This window comes from Talpa occidentalis, unplaced genomic scaffold, assembly GCF_014898055.3.
Source record: "Talpa occidentalis isolate TD23 unplaced genomic scaffold, MPIMG_talOcc4v2.1 talOcc4.2, whole genome shotgun sequence".
Taxonomy (NCBI): Eukaryota; Metazoa; Chordata; class Mammalia; order Eulipotyphla; family Talpidae; genus Talpa; species Talpa occidentalis.
Window position 1 is genome coordinate 100,109,000 of NW_023602073.1, and position 24,146 is coordinate 100,133,145.

The 24,146-nt window shown below is 33.4% G+C and overlaps 1 long non-coding RNA gene across 2 annotated transcripts in view; it reads left to right on the forward strand.

Annotated features, from left to right (window-relative positions):
• Positions 1-23,399, forward strand: part of LOC119253390 (uncharacterized) — a 57,438-nt gene extending 34,039 nt beyond the window's left edge. For both annotated transcript variants that reach the window (XR_008553294.1, XR_005127066.2), the window contains one exon: positions 23,327-23,399. This is a non-coding gene — a long non-coding RNA (uncharacterized LOC119253390). The remainder of the gene's footprint in view (positions 1-23,326) is intronic.
• The last annotated feature ends 747 nt before the right edge of the window (positions 23,400-24,146 follow it).

The following is a 24,146-nucleotide window of genomic DNA, read 5'->3' on the forward strand; positions in this document are numbered from 1 at the left end:
TACTTAATTCATTTTTTTTTAAAGATTTATTTATTTATTTATATAAGCACTGGGTACAGTCAGAAGCACGGGAGGGTGAGAGAATTCACCAGAGCCAGAGCGGGGAACAGAACAGGCAGACCAAGGAAATACACTCCTGAGGGGAGCAGCGGGCATGGCAGGAGAGGTCTGTCACGCCATGTGGGACCCTTGCCAGTGGCAGGGGATCAAACCAGCACTGCAGAGGGTGCAGGCAGCTTCGCAGCCCAGCGCTCAACCACTGCGCCACCAGGGGAGACCCAATACTTAATTCATTTTTATGTGATGTAAATGGGATTGTTAATTTATTTCTCTACTAGGTTGTTGATTGCAGATAGGAATGTGACAATCATTTGTATATTGATTTTGTAGCTGATAAATTTACAGCACTGATTTATTGTTTCTAGTACCTTTTAGTGGCATCTTTAGGGTTTTCTAAGTGTATTGTCTGCATATCTTGATAGTTTAATTTTTTATGTTCCAATTTGGATTCTTTCCATTCTTGCCTAATTTCTCTAGCTAAACTTTCTAGTACTATGTTAATTTGCAGTTACTTTTTAATATAGAAGTATATTTTTCTTTTTAGAGAAAAAGCTTTCAGTTTTTCACTGAGTATGATATTAGCTGTGTGTTTGTCATATGAGGCTTTTATGAGATTGAAGTATGTTTCTTCTATCCCCCATTTTATTGCAAAGTTTTTTTTTTTTTGGTAAATAGCTGTTGGATTTTGGCAAATGCTTTCTCTGTATCTATTGATATTACCATAATTTTATTTATCTTTAATATGGTTGATGTTTTGAGTTACATTAATTGATTTGTGAATGTTGAACCATCCTTGCATCCCTGAAGCAAATCCCTTTGGTCATGGAATGCAATCATTTTAATATATTGTTCAATTCAGTGTGCCAAGAATTTTTTGAGTATGTTTATACCTGGGTTATTCAGAGACATTGGTCTGTAGTTTTCATTTTTGGTGAAATAATTGTCTTCTTTTTGGTATTAATGTAATGATATCATCACAAAATATATTTGGAAACATTCCTACTTCAATGCGACTAGGCCACTATTTTACAACATAGTCAAAAATATTAATTCAAAATGGATCAAATACTTGGATACATATCCAGAAAGCAAAACATACATAAAACATAGGCAATATACTTTGATACTAACTTCAGGGATGTCTCAACTTATATTGAGTTAGGGGCTCAACTACAATGGCAAGGGACACAAAAGAAAAAACGAACAAATGGGACTACATCAAATTATAAAGCTTCTGTACAGTAAAAGAAACTATCACTAAAATGAAAGATATCCTACCTTTTGCACAACATACATCCAACAGGGGGCTAATATCCAAAATCTACAGAGAGCTCATAAAACTTAACAAAACAAAAATAAATCAGCAATCAAAAATTGGGAGAAGAGTTAAATAGATACTTCTCCAAAGAAGACATACAAATGGCCCAGAGGCAAATAGAAAATATGCTCATCATCACATATCATAGAAATGCAAATAAAAACCACAATGAGATACCATCTCACAACTATGAGAATGGCCCATATCAAAAAGACCAGAAACAAAGGCTGGTGAGGGTATGGGAAAAAGGAACATTCATAAACTGGTGGTATGAGAATATAGACTATCTAGCCTCTATGGAAAATAGTATGGAGTTTTCTCAAAATATTAAAAATAAATCTACCATATTATCTAGCAATCTCCTTAGGTATCTATCCAAAAACATGTAAGTAGCATTTCAAAGGGATATAAGCACTGCTGTGTTCAATGCAACACTATTTACAATAGCTAAGATAAAGTAAGGACCAATAACTGGTAAAGATGTGGTATATATACACAAAGGAATACTACTAAACTATAAAACAAAGAAGAAATTTTGCCATTTGTCACAACATGGATGGAACTAAAGGAGATTATGCTAAAATATATATCACAAGGAGAAAGAAAAATACTAGATTATTTCACTCATATGTGGATATGAAAAACAAAGCAAAGGACATACTAAACCAAAACTAGCTCTTAAAATCTGACTGCAACTGAGGTTATCAAAAAGGGAAAGTGAGGGGATAGATCTCACTATACTATGGTTTAGGGCTCTCCCTGCTTTTGTGATGGATGTGGTATAATAATATACATTTGTAGAGGTGTGAACCTAAAAACAATTATAGTGCTGAAATTCAAATAATTTAAGAAAAAATATAAAAGTTTAAGTGACTTGAATAAAATATATTCTAACCAGGTAAAATATATAAAATCTATTTCATTCTTACCTTAATTATCAAAGCAATGATTTTTAAAGGTGATATATCTATAAGGAACTGTCTTGATGATTGTGCTAATGGCCATACATCAAAAATATATAAAATGGGATATTATAAAACCTGTAAAAGTATTCAGTTCTCAATGATATTTAGGTTTTAGAGACATATACTTAATGCTACTAAACACACCTTTATAATTTAATCCTATGCAAGAAAGTTAAATTTGTATTATAGTTTTAAAAAATGCTATAATTTTAAACCCATTGTAAATAAAGCAGAGTTTTATAAAACAATTTGCTGTAGATTCTTAGGGAAATTATAATTATACTATAATGTACTATATTCTGGTTAAATAATACTACCATATATGATGACTTCAGGGGTTTAGCATAATAGATATTTACTTCTCATTCTTATTCTAAGGTAGTTCAAATAGTTATCTTTGGTGATTAACCATCTAGAGGTTTGCTGTTAGGTACATTAAGGGGACAGAAAGGAATGGAAATTTGTGGGAGATTATAAGTAGTAGACATTACTTGTGCTCACATTCCTTAGATTAGAACTCAATGGTCCCTGGATGTTCAAATTTGATAGTCATATAGTTATTCCTCTGCAACATGAATATATCAAAAAATTTCTGTAGGCAATTACACTACACAAAGGAACAAAGTAATACTATGGAGAAAGATAATCTCTTCAACAAATGATGCTAGAACAACTGTATAATATAAATATGCACGTACACACACACACACACACTCTGAATCTAATATAGACCTTATACCATTCCAAAGAAAAAAATTCATTAAAAATAGGTATGTAAAACACTATCAGTTACCTTAGCAATGAAGACAAGGTAAATAAGCTTATAATAAGATGCTACAAATAATATTTCATCAGGGAAATGTAAATTAAAGCACCGAGATACCATTTTATACCTCATAGAATGTCCAAAAATAGGAACAGTTACAGCACCAAATGTTGGCAAGAGTATAGAGCAGTAAGATAACTCATTCATTGTTGAAAAATGGTATGGAGATTTTGGAAAAGAGTTTGATTGTTTTTTATAAAACTAATCATACTCTTACCACACAGTCCAGCAATTGAGCACTTTAGATTTTACTCAGAGACACAACTTCTAGTAGCAAAAAAAGTACACATAATATTCATTTGTAGCATGTTCATTCATAATTCTCAATACTTGGAAACAACTGAAATGTTTGTTAGTAGTGAACGGATAATAATAAGCTGAAACATCCAGACAATGGAATATTATTCAGCACTAAAATAAATGAGTAATCAATCCATGAAAAGACATGATATAAAACATTCATATTACTAAATGAAATAAGCCATTTTGAAAAGACTACATACTATGGGATTCCAACTATATGATATTCTGGAAAAGGCAAAACTGTGTAGAGACAGAAAAAGATCAGTGGTTGCCAAGGATTTGGGGGAAGGAATGAATATGCAGAGCATGGAGGATTTTTAGGACATGAAATTACTTTTTGTGACACCATAATGGAGGATACATATCATTTTGCATTTGTCCAAACACATAGAATGTACATCGAGAATGAACCCAAATGCAAACTATGGGCTCTGGGTGATAATGCTGTGTAGATTAATTCATCAGTTATAACAAATGTACAACTCTGATGGGGATGTTAATAATGAGGGAGGCTATGCATGTATATGGGCGGGAGGTACATGGGGAATCTATATCTTCCTTTCAATTATGCTGTGAAACTAAAACTGCTCTAACAAAGAGTCTAGTAGAAAAAAAGTTCAGTCTTTAAAGTGGCACTGCTTTACTTGTGGTTGAACCAGAATTTGTAATTCATATTAGTTCAAAACTGTTAAAAAAATCTACTCACTTAAAGATAGAATACATAATTTGAAGAAATTCCAATCTGATCTTACAAAAAAATCTTAAAAATTGTCAAATTTAAGTTTTATTACATAAATTTGGTGATGTATTGGGTAACGTTTGCAAGCTTTTGACATAACACAGTAGACTTGACTCAAAGACAGGAAGAATTCTATCAATGTCCCACTAAAACTGACATAACCATGAGAATTGATCATTTCCAAACTTGGAAGAATCTATAAATACTATGTATTTTTTTCTTGAAAGTATTTTTAATTTTTTTCCACTGTGTGCAATATTCATTTATAAATATTTTTTAAGAATATTCTTTGACTCAAGAATATCTGTAGTGATTGCTGTGCTCTGAGTTTGAAGTCAAAGGTTAGGATTATGCTGTTTAAAAAAAAATTAGATTTTTATTTTTCTAGTTCATACAATAATTTCTTTCTCGAAAACTGAAATCTGTTTTTACAATCTGTTTATTTCTATTTTAAATACTAGATTTCTTGCATTTTTTTCTTTTTCTTAAGTTATGATGGCAATATTTGAGATGAAAATATGCCATATCATGATTTACTGTAATGTTCCTAGTATATTTACATATAATTCCCCAAATTATTTTTAGACATTGAAACAAATGTTATTAAAGGAAAATCAATGTTTTAATGTAATTAGTTTTAATTTTCTACACACCAATAGTTGTTTTTTTTTTTTTTGGTCCAGATTGAGAAACCACTGTAAAATAGCCAATCTTTAATGAACTATTCATTATAAAAATAAAGTGTCATTATTTGAGAACTATAGCAAGATAGTAGATAATAAGGGGTCAGAACCAACTTTTTTCAAAATATTTTTGAATGCTGTAAGGAGAATGGTTTACTAGCAATGACATTTAATATAACCTGAAACATTGGATTGTCACATTCCTGTTTTGTAAATAATACGAATATTTTACCATTAAACAGAATTTTTAATAAATATTGAAGAATTATATCAATATCTGCACTGAAGTTCATATTATAGAACTAATATAAGAGAAAGACAAAAAAGAAACAATGGGATGAAAAGGAAGTTTTATAGAGATTAGAATTGGCATGCCCTTCAACAGTTAGAGTTCATTTTTCCTTTAGTTAAAAAGAGTCATTTGAATAAAATACATAAATATTAAAAAGGCAATTATGCTTTGTTTCCAGGACGACAGAAATGAAGCACATGATAAAATAATGGGAATAATTTACAGCTCAGTGGGACAACCATAGAGACAATAATCTAATGGAAAAGGCACATTTATTTAAAAGGAAAATAAGATCTCTTATCTAAGCCCATCTTTAATTTCAACATTAGCGTACCAGATATAGTAAAGAACCCCACATTTCAAGTCTTTTGAAGAGGTTTTCAGTGATTCACGGGTAATTAGGAAGTAACATAACTGCTTTAATGCAAAGATATTCCCCTGAATAGACCAGAAATTCAATTCTAGTTAATAAGAAATGTACTTTTGCTTTCCCAGAAACCCTTTGATATTCTGTAATAAATGATGAGTCCATGTGAAATCTGTTAGACTGAAGGTAGTTCTGATCCAACTATTAAAATTCCACAACTATAGTTACAAGTGTGTAAAATGAACACCAAATATAATAACCTCCCCAATTAGAACCTCAGAAGTTAGAAAATACTTTCAGCCTACGTAAAGGGTATATTTAAAATTAACTTAATCTGCCATCTCTTTCTATGATAGCTGATAAATATTTTGCATAAGAATCTAGTAGTCTGGGAAATGTGATTCATTTGTAATTCAAGACCATATGAGTATAACATAAAACTAACAGCAAGAATAGAATTGCAAAAACATGACTGGAACTAATACTATAACTGCCATAATGTATGCTTATCACTTCAGTCAACAAAGTGAAACTAAATTGGGCTCTGGTACTTTTGATAAACTTCGACCCCAATTATATGGCAAAGACTGACATATTCACATCTCTTAAGTAGTTACAGTAACATAAAGAGAACCCAAACTTTGTACCTTGGAGAATTCCTCCAAATCTGAATGTGTGTAGTAGGATTGTGAAAACTATTGATGATTGACTATTGACTAAATTTTGATTGGAGATAATGGTTGTCCAATTTTCAAGACATTATTAACTCACAAAGAAGGAAGTTAGCCTGAAGAAAAATACAATTGGGTTTCACAGTATGAGCAATGAGAGATGGCACAAAAGGATATGTTTGTTTATATCAGTATGTATGCATATATAGTATATTTAGTGATGCCTATTCCTAGGTTCTTAAACAGCAAAAGACCTATAACCAAAGTATGTTAAAGAAAACAACTCTATCACCATATATCTGTGTAAAGAAAAACGGAAAAATTCAGTTCAATTGTGTGTCCTATTATCAAAGTGCAATATGATATTTCAGGGTAAGGTTGGATATGGGGAGAATATGTCCTAACAATTCTACTCGGTATCTAAAGCACCCTCTACAGTATTAGAAACATAAGAAAGAGTCAGTTTGAGAGTTTGAGGATCAACCTCAGGAATGATGGAGAACATGATGTGGAAAAGAAAAACAGACAGAACATGGTTAGGATAGAAGAAAATGTTGAGACCTCTAGGGGAGACCATTCAAAACTATTGACTTACCTGAAGCAGGATGGAAGAATTAAACACTTAAGGTTTCAGAGACTCAGAAAGTTGGGTCTGTTTTTATCACAACTTCACTCTATCTTTAGCAGCCTAAAGTGGCCAGGAGTGAGAATAATGTGAGATAACTTAAGACTCCTTAAGAATAGTTTTCTTCTTGAATATTCTGGGGTTTTTCAAATTTTGGATAAAAATAGTTGAATAAACACTACCAATGTTACTGACACACCAAAAATAATCATTAATTTTATTGAGGGTCGTAAATATACGTAATTACATATGATCTTCGTAACAACTTATGTAAGGTATGTTTTAATGTCCTATTTTCTCATACAAGGCTGAGAGGCCAAGATAATGTGTCTCAGTAGGTATATATGCAGATAGGAAACAAATCTATCACTGCCTGATTCTGATGTCTATCTTCTGCTCTATCACCCTGCCATAGAGAAGCCTGGTAGAAAATTCCAGCACTGTTTGCAAAAGGCAATATTTGCAATTTTACATGAATGCATACATAGTACATAAAGAAAAAGACACATTTTGCTTAAGAAATAATTGTATTTTCCTTTTTTTTATGTTTTCTCATCAAAAACTTGAAATGTGAGAACAGTTAATACAATCCTGGTTGACCTCAAGATCTTTTAGAATTATTTTGTGATTTGACTTTCATGAACAAAGAACTAGTGAAAAAATATAAAACAAACCAATGAATGTGTAATGGTGCTGACAAGCATGTTGCCTGGCTCCCTACCCTTAGGAGACTGTCATCCTGTTTCATTGTCAGTTTATAAACATCATTGCTAAGTGGAAATCAGAGATAATACATTCAGTTCACTTAGGGAAACCTTGAACTTCAGGTCACCTAAACTAAATCTGTTTAAATCTCAGAAGTAATGAGAGAGCAAACATAAAATTATAGAAAATTCTAATGCTATTTTCAACCCAGGGAGTTCAGAATCACATTATGCAGGGAATATAATTAACTCCACTGAATTCTACTCTATCACGTTAGAAGTGTAGGATTTATCATTAGCATAAATGGAACAAAAGCACAGGCCTAAAGTAAAGTATCTGCAACATTGCCATCAATGACCAACGGGAAATAAAGAATCTTGCAAAGGAATGACAGGTGGTTAAAAGTCAAAGAAAGTGATGAAAGCTATAATTAAAACCATAAACTGTAAGTAAAAGAGCATGTAAACTACAGAGTCATTTAGTTCATGGGTGAAGGAACTCAGGATAATTGCATCAAGTTAAATGAAGAGCTCCTGCTTTTCTTGCAAGATTAAGGCTAGAACAGATAAGAAAACTTTCCAACAAAAGCCAGGAAACCATTTTCTATTATATCTGGCCTGAATTCATTGTTTGATTTTTAGTAAGAAATTCCTAAATTTCCCTTTTCCCACACATGTAGAATGAGATATATAAATCAAGTCTCCTTCAGATATGTTGAAAAAACTAGTCAAATAAAATAGTAGAAAAGATATTTGGAAGAATGACAATATTATGCAATTTCCTTTCTACTGGAATGGCAAGCCATGACTGAAACTGTTCAGAGTCTAAAATAGGACCAAAAAAATCAGGTTTATTTTTTTTTCCCATGCTTGATTAGATGCTTAAAATAAATCACTAAACTCCCTAGAACTTTACTTTCCTCGTATGTAAAGTACAAATAAGGATAAATATTGTGTTAAGCTCACTTCCAGTGGTAAATAATACAACTAATAATGACATATCAATGGGAGGAAAGTGACTTGGAAACCTGTCTTTTACAAGTCTTTTGTAAAATCAAGCTATGTTAGTATGATCAGTGACTCAGTATTTCATTATCTACTAAAATATTTTTCTACATTATTCTAATCAATTTTCTAGTTTAACATCACCAATTTCATATACTGAGAATCACATTTTAAATTATTAATTCCTGCTTCTTTGCACCAGGCTATTATTGCTACTATCCATTTTTTTTTAAGATTTATTTTTATTTATACAAGCACTGGGTATAGTCAGAAGCTCAGGAGAGTGAGAGAATTCACCAGAGCCAGAGCAGGGAGCAAAGCAGGTGGAAGGACCTAGTATACTGTGGAGGGGAGCAGCGGGTGGCAGGAAAGGTCTGCGCGCCATGTGGGACCCTCCTCTGGTGGCCTGGGAGCAGCCGGGGATCGAACTGGCGCTGCAGAGGCTGCGGGATCGAACCGGCGCTGCAGAGGCTGCGGGCAGCTTCGCAACCCAGTGCTCAACCGCTGCACCACAGGGGAGGCCCACTACTATGCAATTTTGAAAGAATGAAAGGACTATGTACTATTAAAGGGAGACAAAACATAACAGATTTTTGAATAATAATAAAATTATTAAAAAAAATTCCTCAGAATTTCAAGCCCAGATATAATCTATACACTAATACACTTCATAATGTAGTTGCAAGTTCTTCTGAATCATTTTCAAAATGTGTGGTTCATTTTGTAGTGATCTGGAAGTCACCAATATTGCAAGCAGATGAATTTTGTTTGGCCTGTCCTATTAATCTTTTGAATGTCCATTTCCACTTTCCATTGACTCCTATGGGATTAGAATTAGACCGTATTCATATTTAAGTTTCCTGCCTAAATCTTAAAGGTATTTGAGTTTATACCTATAATGCAACTTGGAATCTAAAGACAAATAGTCCCAAGTTACTTATCAGGTGAAAGAAACCCAAGTCCTAACACCCATTATGTTTTTTTAAAAGGGGTCAACTGCAAGGTGATACATGGAAACTAGTTTTGCTTGTGAACATAATGTAGTGTATACAGATGTTGATTTATAAGACTGTACACCTGAAACCTATATAATTTTATAAACTGTTACTTCAATAAAAGAGAAAATAATAAATTTACATTGTATATTAGAAGTCGTTCTAGGGAGTATACATTTGATCATGACAAGTTGAATCCTGCCCATCTTATTCATCCCAGAGCATTGTCCTACCACTTAGTATACCTTAGGTTTAGGCTAATTTTAAAGTACCTGCATTTTATGGCCTTGATTTCAAACTTTTATATTTTGGAATGACATAAGTCTTTTATCTATGACCTTGGACTTACTGATTTTAATTCATGGTTGTGGTGCTAATTTACAACTAAAGAATACATAAGTTTTATAGATTACTAAAAATGGAAATATATTCCTTGTGAAAGTGATAGATAAGACTATTCAAATTTTTTTTCATCCTAAAGTAGGTAGCAACTTGTATGAGACGAAGACCTAGGGATAAATGATGGACACCTCTCCAGATGCTAGAAACAGAAGAATAAAGAGCTACTCCCCCACCCTTACCCACCTTTCACACACCCTACAAAAACCTTGGCACTATGTAAGCTACTCTAAGCCTCCAAATATTTGACCAAATCCTAGGAAAAGAGGCGTTGCTTGGGCTGAGGGTGAGTTTCTACCAAGTGATTAATAGGAGTTAAAATTGAAATTAATTTGAGTATAGAAAATTTTTATATACTGTGCATACCTGAGTGTTTAAAAAGTTTCCTATCTATAATACTATAATAAACAATGTAAAAAGGGTTTATTGCTATATAATAATCATATTTTGGATATAAAATGCTTTGCAAAAAACTCAGGTATGCATAGTTGGGTTAAATAATTCCATCTGCTTTTTAGTTATAGCTGTATTGCTGACTTCCAATGCATCATAGAAGCAAATTCACATACTAAAATATTGCTAAAATGAAATATAATACATTTTCAATACTCTTCATATGTTGGCTGTAAGTACTTGAGGCCAGTAGTAGTTTCTATATATCAGTCAGGTTAATGAAGTTAGCATGATCCAAGACATGCAGGTATTAAATGTAAAGTATAGTATTATTAGGTTTGAACATTTAACCAAGTACTAAATCGACTTCTGTGAGTTGCAGTCCAGAACTTCATTCTAACCTCAAGAGAATGCAACTCTCACTATCATCATACACTTAGGGTTAGAACATTTGTGTCCACTTACTCTTTGTAAATGAGGTGCTGTGCTTCTTGACTTCCAAAACCTCTAAGCAATCTATTTCTTATAACAGGAATCAAAGGTTTATTGGATGTCTTCTGAACCATCTGTGTGAGTTAAGGGTAAAGGAATCTAAAATGTATGTATTCATTTCATTTAAAATACGCATGGATTTATAAACCAATTGAAAATTACTTGGCACGAACATAGAGGAACTTGGCGGAAAATATTTCCCTGAACCCAACACTTTTTACAAAGTCCAAATGCAGTAAAAAAAAATTGCCCACATTTTTAACCATGAATTGGCAAAATAGTTAAATAATAATTAAAGATATTACATAAGAACGAATGTGAAAGAGTTAGATCTCTTCTCAAATAAAGCACAACTTATGGATAGGCTTATGTGTCCTTTTCCTTAATAATGGATTGTAACCTTTTCCAGGAATAATACACTAGCATTGGATTACATCTGGGTGACTTTCATTTCTTTGTGTTGTCATTCTATGAGTGTTGTAGAACCTGAACGTTGTGCTAAGTACCATTCTTCTTCCTATGCACAAGCGTGTGTTCACTCACATATGCACACACAGACATATACATGCACCCTAAAAAAGAAACGTCTCTCCAAGACATAAAACTAAACCCTGAACTTGTCCTTTTGAATAGTATAGTTGTCTATATGGACTATGCTTCTAGTCAAGTGACAGGACTAGCTAACACAATTAAAAAAAAAAAATTTTCCTTTGGAATGAGGCTTGCCAGATAAAGTGCAGGCTACAGAACTAAATTTGAATTTCAGATAAATAGCAAATAATTCTTTAGTGTAAGTAATATTTAGTAAAGCTAAATATTATGCAATATTTAGTAAAGCTTATATGCAAAAATGATTCTTTATCTGAAATTGAAACTGATTGTAATGTCTTTCTAAATATAAAATCCCTACTCCCCAGACCTCCTTTTTAATGATTCATTCATTCATTCATTCATTCATTCATTCATTTATGCATAGATGAACTAGGGTGTAGGCAGAGGTGAAGGGGGTTAGAGGATTCATCAGAGACAAAGTGAGGAGTGGAAGAGAAGGAGATACTGAAATACACTGCCAAATAAGCAGTGGTCGAGACAGGAGAGGTCTGCTGCACCATATATGGGTTAGTTCCCAGGCCAGGGATCAAATTCAGGCCTTAGAGGTGATAGTGCTGAGTCTTAACCCCTACACCACCAGGGAGGCCCTCTCCAAACCTCTTAACAAATGCATTTAGAAAAAGTATCTCAATAAGTAGTTCTCAAGCCCTTGCTATGTGGTCACATTTACTTAGGCACTATAAAAACATGAGGATCTTACCTTCAAGTGATTATATTCCAGTCTGGGAACATAAAACCAACATTTGAAGATTGCAATCTATCGTAGGTTAACTATTTAAAATTGTCAGCTATCAATAAATGAAAAAATTGAGACTTACTGAATTTAAAGAACTTTTCCTCATAGAGATACATTTTGAATGAAATTAATTTTCTGTATGGAAAAGATATGAAGGTACATTCCAGAGACTAGGAACAAGGTTGTAATTTAGAGAAGTGAGTGAGTTACAATATGTTTATGATGCATTGAAGGTGCTCAAATGATGGAAACAATGTAAGTCAAATGCATTTACAACTAAAACTTAAAACTAAAGCACACACACACATATATGTACATATCAACATGTCCTGTCAAGCATGTGTAAACATGTTACTTTAACTGAGAAACAGATTTACAGGCTCCAAGCTTTGTAATCTTTGACTCTCAGCAAAGAGCACAGGCTGTGTCTAATCTCTATGTACTCCTGGCACTGACCACAGCACCTGGACACATAATTCAATAATATTTTCAGGAGAAATTAGAAAAAAATGAGAGAAAAGAGGGAGGAAAGGAGAGAGGAAGGAACAATTCTTCAAGGCAGATGAATAAGTTCTAAAAATGAATGATTTCAATTGAAAATATATGTGTATATATATTTAAGCAATAAAAGATAGGTTTAGAATTTCAAAAATGCGAACATACAGATAGGAATTCTGCTACTGCCCCTTTCATTCTTTTACTTGGAAGAATTTTACTTTTAATGAAAACAATTATACAGGCATTTTAAAATACCCAGTATGGGTCCAGCAAGGCAGTTCTCATAAAAATCATTCTTCAGACATCATTCTTCCAGCAAAAACATAAGGTAAAATTTAAATAAATATATTTAGAGAGTAGTTATTATACAATTTTTATAAGTATGCTTTTGAAGTATTTCAAAAAAGAAGGCTCATGGGGTAAATGACTTTGTGCAATATTCATTGAAGAGTCTTGAAGTGCAGATGGATCTGTGTTTGCTTTCTAACAGATAGCTTGTTGTTGTGTATTGATGTCAGCATCAAGTCTAAAGGTCACTGCTGTAGCAGAAGCTGACAAGATACAACATGTCACTGTCAATCAGTGAATTTTTCCATTAGGATGGAAAATATTTGAATATTTGCCCTGCTTTGCACATTTTCCATCTTAAAAATCACTATTTTATATATAGATAAAAACATGAATTTTCCTTTCCTTCCTTGTCCTCTTGATTCCTATCAGGTTACTAGAGGCTCCCTTAAGTACCAGTACTAGTTAGATAAAGCCAAGATACATACCAACATTTGCCTTACTAGTGATTTACCATGTGGAATTTTAATAAATATAGAATACTTTTAGGAAATGAAAAGTGAAGACTCAGTAAATCTTGGCAGAGTCAAAAGAGCCTTGGCTGTGGTCTCAAACCACAGAAAAAGATGGCTTTTGCCCTACATTAAAAATCTGAAAACAAAAAAATCAAACCTTCACTAAGTAGTTCTACTCATTCTACTGCTGCAGTTTGTAAGACAGACTCCTGTCCCAGACAGAGCCTTCATCCACCTCTCAGTCACTGAAGAATGAATCTCCTCTGTGTCCCTCTGTACAGTCTGTCTGGTCTCTGAATATCCAAGAGTTGTTTTAGTTTTGTCCCAACCCACATTATTCTCTAGGTGCAGAACCTCATTGGTCAACCTAGATAACCCCATGCGGAGTAAAGCAAGGAATATCTTCTCATGCCATCCTGGCTCTGACTCTAGAAACTCTCCTGGCTATTTGTGACTTTAAATTTTGATTAATTTCCTCATTTGCTGGATTGGTACATCAAGTGATTTTTCAGGAGGAACTTAAGAGTTTTGTGTCTAGTAATAACTGCTGCCTTTATAAATACAAATTACCTTTGAACTTGAGTTAAAGATTGATGATAATTTTTTTTCTCCTTGGAACTTTGTAAAGATTGCTCCATCTTCTGATATTAATTCTCACTGTGCAAAGTATTTGACAGACTTGTTTTTTTTCTCCTTCATTCATTCACTTGTTCTTTTGCCTGTGTGCATGAAAATTTCTTCATTGCTCTCTGAAATTCAATAGTCTAGGACACATCTCAGTGAGTATCACTTTGTATCAATTTTTCACCCTAGAATACCCTGTAAAATTGCACATTTTCCAAATCAGTTCTTCATGTTACAGATTTTTCTCTTTCTCTGTGTGTGTATGTGTGTGTGTGTATATATATATATATATATATATATAAAATTGTTTTTTACTGTCCCATTTGTTAAATATTCTAATGTAAAAGTAATACATGATGTTTTTTTTTTTTTTTTTGCTTTCTGTGTTCTGACTTTAGTATCTTTTTTTTTCCTTGCATTCAAAACAATATCAAGCCTTTTTTCTTTTACAAATTTGCATTTCTTTTCAACTTTTCTGATCCTATTCTTTTCCTAATTCATTATTTGGTCAGTTAATGGTGTTGATATGTTCCTTAATCTGTTACCTTAACTCAAAAATCTCATTCTCTATTTTCTTTACGTACTTTGAATTCTTATTCTACTATGTTTTTGTTATATCCTTCTAAGTTGAGAGGTACTCTTTTTATTTTCTGCTTGAATTTATAAAATATGAATTTTTACAAACCCAAGTGACATTAATCAATGTTTATAAATCAGTGTGTGTGTGTGTGTGTACACACACATACATCTTTGGAAGCCTTTGGGATTCATGAGGATACTATGGTACAAAATTTCAAGATGAACTTTAAATTGATAAGAGAGGGTCTTGGCCTAAAAGAAGATGTTGATATCCTAAACTCAAATCCTTAGGATTGCTAGAGTATTTAACACTCTTATTTAATGCTCTTATTTTAACCTGACTCAAGGCAGTGGACATTACAGTATATTATTGAGACCCCTATTTCCCAATTTTCCTCCAGTTGCAAAATACTGACTACTAATAATTAACAACTGAGTCTGCAATATATTTTCATTAATTTTTTCCTTAATTTAATTTATTTCTCCTTACTTCCTTATAGGTTTATAAGGATCAGGAACAAATATGATCTTTGTCTTTTGCCAATTTGATTTCCTTCCTCTCCCTTCCTTCTTCACTTGCCTCTCTCACCCACCCTTGATCCCACCCCACTCCCTTCCTTTTTTCCTTCAGCTACATTTTCAGAGTTGTCAAGCAATTATGAATACAAATAGGGCTAGTAACAATTTTGTTAGAAAACTTTAAATAGTTACTGACTCCATAGGGTTTTAAAAAACCATTTCTACTAAGTTACACTTCAGTAGTAAAGTGACTGTGTCCTATTCCCAAAGAGTAGGAAGACACAGTCAAGTTCCATATCACTTCTAAGTTTTCTATTGAAAATGCAAAGCTCTGGTGGATTTCCCCATTTCTATTAAAATCTTCAGATTCTATTGGATGTTAAATGGTTTCTGTGTTCTCTCTGGCTCTCTTTTCTCTTTATCTCTGTTTCTCAGTCTCTAGCTCTCTTCCCTCCATTTTCCTCCTGCTGCCCGTTTACACATTCAACTCCATTACACTATGGTACATTCGTGATAATTCATGGATTTCTTTCATTTTTTTTTTAATTCATTATATTATCCTCTACTACTTTGGATTTGGATGGCAGTGTCTGACACCCCATGAAGGCCTTCAAGAACGTTTTCAGCTTTTCTGTGACTTTCATGTTTCCACAGTTTGTGGCATGTATTTGAAGCCTTTCCTTGTTTGGAAGTTATTGGTATTTTTTTTTTGTGTTATCCTAGCTGTGATGTGTGTATTTCATTGCTAATTAGCATTAAAATTTCAGTAGTCCAATTTGCCATCTCTTAACAAATCATTTTTTGTTTCCTAAATATTGCATATTCCTAAATATGTAAATAATGTGTATCCTGAAAATCTATATATTCATTTTAAAAATATTACAAATCCAATAAAATTAAACTCCAAAATAACTAGCTTGATGCTATAAGAGATGTTTTATCGTGAAATTACATTGCTGATCAAAATGTGACTATTAGGCTCACTGCCTCATGATATAGTTCTTTGATTTTGGTAATCTGAATCTGTCAGGGCCAGTAAATGGCTCAGTTCCCCAGTACTTTTTTCTGTTTCAATTGTGGTCTTTCTTCAATGTGAACATATATATATTATGCCCCCCCATTGTTCATTATTATACAAGTTTGATCTCACAGAGAACTGTATGTGAATGTAATATAGTCTAAGATAAGGATTATGCTAATCATTTTTAAAATTTCATTGAAATAGAAATACAACACTGTAAAAATTGCATTGCCTTCTCACATGCAAAAGAGAATATGGATGCCAGTGTTTTTTTTCTCAAGTTTTTGTTTTTTGCTTTTTGCCTCTAGAGTATGTAAGTAAAGGTTCCAAGACAGGTTGATCAATTGATAGTTAATCTGAATGAGGATGGACAGGGCAGTATTCTAGTGACTTCATAGCTTCCATTTGCAAGTATATGCTACACAGCTCAAATGCTGATGTGAAAAAGAAAAGAAAATTAGCTGTAAATTGAAACTCAGTACCAAGCAAGAGTTTTAAGACTTCCATATACTGAAGCATATTCTAAGGCTTTTCAATTTACAACTTGTATACTTTCTTTTAAAAGTACTGGATCCTTTAAATTTGTTATCTCGATGTTTTCATTTTCAGATCTGTATAATCAGCAACATCTTTGCTCTGTAAGGGGAAAGTAAAATCCCATCGCACTAGTGTCATTTTTGATGTAGTCCTTTAAAAAAAAAAAAAAGAGCAAGCATCAAGGATGAAATTATGCTGTTTTTGAGCCTCTAATTTTTCTATGAATGAATTGTAAAGTAAGCAAAGGGTGAGAGGAAAGTGCCATATGCTCTTTTTCCAGAGGAGTGTTTCTTAACAACAGATCAGAAGTCACCTTTAAATGCTGACTACAAAGAAACCTCCAGTTGCTTTTTCTGCAGAGGCAATTTTTGCTTTCTTTTTGCTGAGCTGCCAAAAGGAGAATATCTAAAAATAATTATTTCTGCCAGTTGAGTAATTAATGATGGTCTTACCAAATGACAATTTTTTTGAATGGCATTAGACAAGATGAATTAGATTTTTATTAAATGTTATTTCAATGTTTCAAGGATCCCATAGATACCCCCTAAAGAGTGTTCATGATAAATTAGGCAAAATAGTGTTTTTACTTTTCATGTTGACAACAAAGTATGATAAATGTAATTATTTTTCTATCAAAATCAAAATATCAATATATATTGTCTTTACTTCACCCATTTCATGTCTAAAATGATTGTAGAATACACATTACCTTGTTCATAGTCCTAAACCAGTTCTCAAAATTTTTATAATTATAACTTTTCTAAGAATCACTGTCCTTACCCTTTCAACTACTTACCTTGCTTCCATTAGATCTGAACCACCGATAAAGAATATAAGCATTTGAGCGCTGGGCTGCGGGGCTGCCCACAGCCTCTGCAGTGCCGGTTCGTTCCCCGGCCACCGGCGAGTGTCCCACAAAAAAGAATATAAGCATTCTGTTTCTCAGCACATTGACTAAACCTGCTCCCAGTTCCTACCACTGGGAGGAATATATATGTAAAGGAATTAACACAGAAATCAATAAGTGTCTTTAAAGAGGGCTAAAAGATATGAGTTAAATAGATCTAGAACATTAATAAACTGCTGCTATTTTAGGTAAACACATACCGAGTTCTAGAAATCAATTTTTTTTTTTTTCCTCTTTGATCCCCTATCACCTGCCCTAGAAAATGACTTTCTCTCCCAATATAGCTAAGTGTGCAGGGCTCAGTACTGGTCCCTTGGCTTTCTCTTTGAATGATGTGAGTTCCATGTCTTTAGGTGCCATCCATATACTGGCAACCTCAAACTGCACTATTATAATCAAAACTCTAATCAAACTCAAGTCTACCTACTTACTCCATAGGTTCTTTACATCTCTCTTGGGTATCTAATTGACCTTTAAAATTTTAAGTCTCGCACTGCAGTGGCTGCAGACAGCGTAGCAGGCTGAGTCTTAACACCTTGTGCCACTAGGGAGGCTGGTTCCCCATTCTGTCTCTGGTGAATCCTCTTACCCCCCACACCTCTGGCCTGTATCCCAGCTCTTGTATGCATAAATAAATAAATCTTTATAAATAAATAAATAAATAAATAAAATTTTAAGTCTCTGAAAATCAACTACTATTTTTCCCTGACACAGTTGTGTTACTTACTGATTTTCACATCACAGTTAATGGCAAGTGATAATATTTTTTAAAGATTTATTTTTTATTTATGCATACAAGAACTAGGATGTAGGCTGGAAGTGCAGGGGTGAGAGGACTCACCAGAGACAGAGTGGGGAACAGAACAGGCAGATCAACTGAAATATGCAGCTGAGGGGAGCAGCGGGGAGGACAGGAGAAGTCTGCTGTGCCATGTGGGTTAGCGCCCAGGCTGAGAATTAAACTCATGTTGCAATGCCGACGATAGCTTGATAGTGCTTAGACTTAACCCCTTGTGACACCAAGGAGGCTCAAATAATATTTTTGTAATTTAATGTTTTTGTTTGTTTTTCACACCACACATTTAATTTGTGAGAGAGATTTACCATCTCTATCCTATAAACATACAATTTAACCATTTTACACAACAAGCACTAATAGTTCTCCAGTTTAGACCACCATCATATATGACCTGTAATAATGCAATTATTTCATAATTGATTTATTTCTCCTAGCCCAGGCCCTCCCTGCCACAATCTATACTCAGAATGGTGGCCAAAATGATTCCTTTGAAATGTTATACATATAATTTCACTCTTCTACTTAATACTCTGGGAAAACTCAACATTTTACTCAGAATAAGTCATTAAAGTCCAATTTAATTGACTCACTTCTGTGACCATCTTGTTTATAATTCACACTTTCATTCATTGCACATCAGTCACACTGAATGCTTTTTCTTAAATCTGGAAAGAAAGTTTTCATCTTGCTCTAATTTATTTGTATAAATACTAATCTCCAATATATTTTCTAGGTGCTCTCCCTCCCTCAAGTTCTTTAAATTTTTCTCATCTTTTCCATGAGACCTCCCCTGAACTCCTCCCCCCAGTATAATACAAATCACCCTCTTCCCATTTTTGTCTGCATCCCTGTTCTCTTTAACTCTATTCTACTTTTTCTTATCACCCACCTTATAACATACAATGTGTTTTATATTTTACATATGTTTTTTTTTCCTGCATATCCTGCTGGAATATAACTTTCTTGAAAGCAATGAAATGTGTTTGTTATTGTTACTAAGTAGTGATAGTCATTTTACACCAGTCAGCATACAGGTTTTCCTAAAGTAGAATGAGCCTATTCAAAATGATTTGGTGGTTATTTTTTCAGTCTGGGAACACAAATATTTTCCATATAAATTAATGGTAATAGTATTCCCATAACCAAAAATGATCAACTGAATCATACCAAATAGAAATATACTACTTTAGCATGTTGCCAAGAAAAACTATTCTCTAGATAGGGAATTCTCACTAAGGAGATTTCCTTCTTTCATTTGAAAGTGAGTTTGTCTCCTGGTGTTCATTCAATTTACTCAATTAGTAGGACTAAATATCACATAAGAGTCCATACTGGACTGAACTTTCTTATAACCCATGTGCCTCTAAATTTCCATTCCAGCACTTAATGCAGCTCAGTGTCATAAAGCATACTGAGAGAGTTTGATATGTAGTATTATTAATTATGTCATTATTTCTTAATATGTTTACCCTTTTGGTAATGGTATATGCTTTTAATATGCAGTTATATTTTGTGATAATTTCTCACTTAGATGTTACAGTGAAATTCATATGCATGATCCACATACAGAAAGGTCACATTTTAATTTTATGTATTTTTATTTCTGTAAGTATGTTTACTGTTCACAAAATGTCTAAAAATTTAATGATGAACTCAGGCTGCCTATACAAAAAGATATTTAATAAGTAGCAGCTGAAAACTCTTTCAAGACTATCATAATGGATATACTCAAAAAAAGATTTTTCTCGAAAACTTGGAATTTTGAAGCACAGTTCACAATATTGCATAATGGTAATTGGCAGGTAAGTATCCACAGAATAGGAAAAAACAAACTCTGACAATGTACTGACAATGAAAATGTTTTTGAATACTAAAATATATGCTTACTATTTATAAGAAAGTAACCTTAATCTTTATTAAAATGAAAGACTAAGGAATAATGTCATTTTACTTGTGAAAACTAAGTAAGGGATTATATATGAAATCAATGTGGTTCATCTGCAAGGACCCTAAGGATATGCGAATCAATGTTATAAGAAGTTTTAACTTCTTTTCAAAGGACACAGTAACTGAATGTCAGTCACAAGCACAGTAAATCCCACCACTAATGGTGATCCATAGTACGCTAGTAAAAAAGACAGTCTGCATGTTTATTCATTTTATTTTTCTATCTTTAATTCCACTCCTTCAGTTTTCCCCAGAACTCGATCCTCTGAAACACCATCATGTTTGAGAACTAGGACTAAAGAATTTTGAAGAGGAAAGCATAAAATTGAATTGATAGAGTGACCTCCTATTCTTTATATACTTTGGTTGGAAAAATGACTAGGATAAGAAATAATAATCTCAGGAAGGTTATTGTAGGGATTTGCATAGAGTAGATGGCCCAGTGTTGCTGAACTGTAATAAGTGGAGTCAAGACATAGAACTAATATCCAGTTATTAGAATTGTTCAATTCTCACTGTACTGAAAAGCCATGGTTCTCTTACTCTATTCATAGAGATGTAGGGCAGAATGATTTGAAGAGTGGGTAAATATTGATACTGGTAAGAAGAAGAATGGCTTCTTATGTTCATAGGACCCAAATTGGGTAATTTCAACTCAAGGAGAGTAGCTTTGGTATCTATATCTCACAAATGATGCCTAATCATCTTTGCATCTACTCACATACAACTAGATGAAAAACCTTTTTTATTTTCTTGTTTATATAAATATGAAATTTAAAGAAAGAGAGCTTCTAAAGAAGAATTTTAAAAATTGCACTCAACAATTCTGAATGAAATACAATTGTTTAGGGTGTTCAGTCAGCGCTGAACTGCTTATTACCCTTCTTGTTTCTTGATACTTATTATCCTAATATAGTAGGTCGGCTGGCTTACATGTGCAGCACTGGCTAAAAGGAAATAAGAAAAAAATAATTATTGCTCCTTCTCCCAAAACAATACTAATAGTCTCTCAATAGTGCATTTATAGAAGTGATGAACATCAATCTTTTAAGATCATGCATTAAAGACAAGAAGACTCATCTTACCATATTATAGATAAGAGGAAAGAAAGTATAATTGGTCAATGAAGTTAAGTTTCAGTCCTGCCTCTGGTAACCAGGTTTACTGACTCTTAGTTGAATTTTGATTCTAGATTGCCATTGTGGTTGCCTTTCTTAACGTGTGAAGTAAAGTAGTGTTCACATTAGTTTATTTGTCAAGTAATTACAATATTTTCCTTTATGGAAAAGCTTATAAACAACAATGGAAATATTTCTTTTTGGACCAACTAATAAATCTGCATAGCTTAGTCAGCACTCACACCTAAGTTGACTTACAACTAAGGAAATACATATAAAAAGACAACAACCAAGCACCATAAGCTTTTCTTTTCCTTCTTTGGGAACTGTTCACTTGTTGGAAATAGTTAACTTTAGTTAAAAAACTGATTCTGTGTGGCATTAAGAGTAATAAACATGTATTTTGTTTGAAACCAGGCAGACTGTTTGATTCATTGAATCAGAGTTTGAAATACATGTCTATTGTATTAGGGTAAAATAGACTATTTCACAACTTTTAGCCAAATTCTGCTTAGTTTAATATATACACATCATGCTTTATGTTTCACAGTTTGTATTCAAATAAGGTTGAGATTTAATTTGGATTAAAAATTTCATAAATTTATCAATATTAAATAGATTGTTTCCATTTTATATTTTAAATCCTTAATTGCTTTTAGTATTCCTATGTGTTAAGAGAAAGTTAAAGTGTACTCTCATAATATTTCTGGGATCATTTTTATATTGAAACAATGAAAGTTTCTTCAGTTAAAGAACATGGTAATCATACTTAGGATAAAATGTATGAAAAGATACACATATATTTATGAATAAGAAAAACATCATTGCAAGTACTTCACATCATGGCACAGGGAAATGCACAAGAAATAAAAATATATGATTTAAATCACATGTGTAAAACAAAGCAAGCAAAACTAAAACTAATTCAGATTCTAAGTACAGGATGGTGGTTGTAAGAAGGGAAGAGAGTTGGGGAGAAAGAGGGGTCAATTTTAAGATGATGGGTAAAAACTAGACTTGGTTGTGCTCATAATGTAATACATACAAATGCTGAAGTTCTAAACTATATATCTGATGTAATGTTAAAAGCCAATGTTACCTCAATTATTCATATATATAATTTCTTAAAGAACAACCTGACATAAACGCATCAAAATTTTATTCTGATTTTGTGTTTGTTATTCACAACCAGTCTTCTTGACAGTCTTCTTGACAGTCCCGTTAATTTCTCATAAATTACACACGATAGGTTTAATTATCATTGCCTACATTGCAAACATTCCCAAGAAATGTTTGACTACCATTTAAATTGATAGTTTCAGCTTCATATCTCAGTTTCTTTTCTTATGGCTAGGAGTATAACTACTGGGTCTGTAGGTATGATTTAAACTTTAAGAGATCAATGTACAAATGTCTTATTTTGCATACCCCCAAAAAATGATACAATTCAATATATATAGGCATACAAAATAATGTGTGCATTGAACTTAATGGTATTTGCGGTTGAGCGCTGGGCTGTGAAGCTGCCTGCAGTCTCTGCAGTGCCAGTTCGATCCCCGGCCACCTGCGAAGGGCCCACGTGGCGCACAGACCCTGCCACACGCTGCTCCCCTCAGCAGTGTACTTCGGTACTTCTGTTTGTTGTGCTCCCCGCTGTGGCTCTGATGAATTTTTTCACCCTCCCACGCTTCTGACTATACCCAGTGCTTGTATAAATAAATAAATAAATCTTTAAAAAAAAGAACTTAATGGTTTTTAAATGAAACTATTGAACTAATTGTTTTCTAAGTGTCTGAGCCTGCGGACTGGTCAACGAGGTTCTGGAGGGGAGAGCAGCGACCTGAAGAACAGGGGTACACCGGAGGGAGACACGTGCACTCTTCGTTCGGCTATCGCAGGTCTCGTTTACTTTTGGTTTCGGTGGGGCTTTATAGCTGGGGACCAGAAGCGGAAGAAGCAGGCCAAAGCCGTCATGCGCACTGGGCCAAAAGAGGCTAATCCCGGAAGGGCACATGCCCTTATTTGGTGTGCCGGAGGTCGTCATGTGCACTGGGCCAAAAAAAGCACAGCCAATCACGGAAAGGGGGAGTATCCTGATGCTACGAGGTAAGGCGCCAACATCTAAGTAGCAAATGAATATAGACTTGTTTCATTGAACTTTGTTTCCTTCAGAGTTGCAAAATATCCAGTAGCACATATAAATATTAGCAATATATTGGTTGTTCTGCACCTTTGCAATACAGAGAACTTTATCTCTGAAAGTTTTTAGTTCGTTAGCAACATCCACTGCTATTGCATATGTACCTTAAATGTACAGTGTTTCCTCAACATATTAAACTAAGTTGCCAACAGCATACACTTCCAACTCCCACTATTTATAATACTAAATATAAATGTCAGGTGAAATTAAAAAAAAAATGTAACAAACATTAAAAAAAACAAGAAAAATTAAACTGCCAAATAACAAAAATAAGGTAATATAAGGTAGAGCAGATGCCATTCATCAGGCGCCCTGAATGAAGGTTATCAAGTGCATATCTAGTTTTGGGGACCAAGTCTTTAATATAGACAGTACAAAAGTGAAGAATCTTGGACAAATTATTACTATA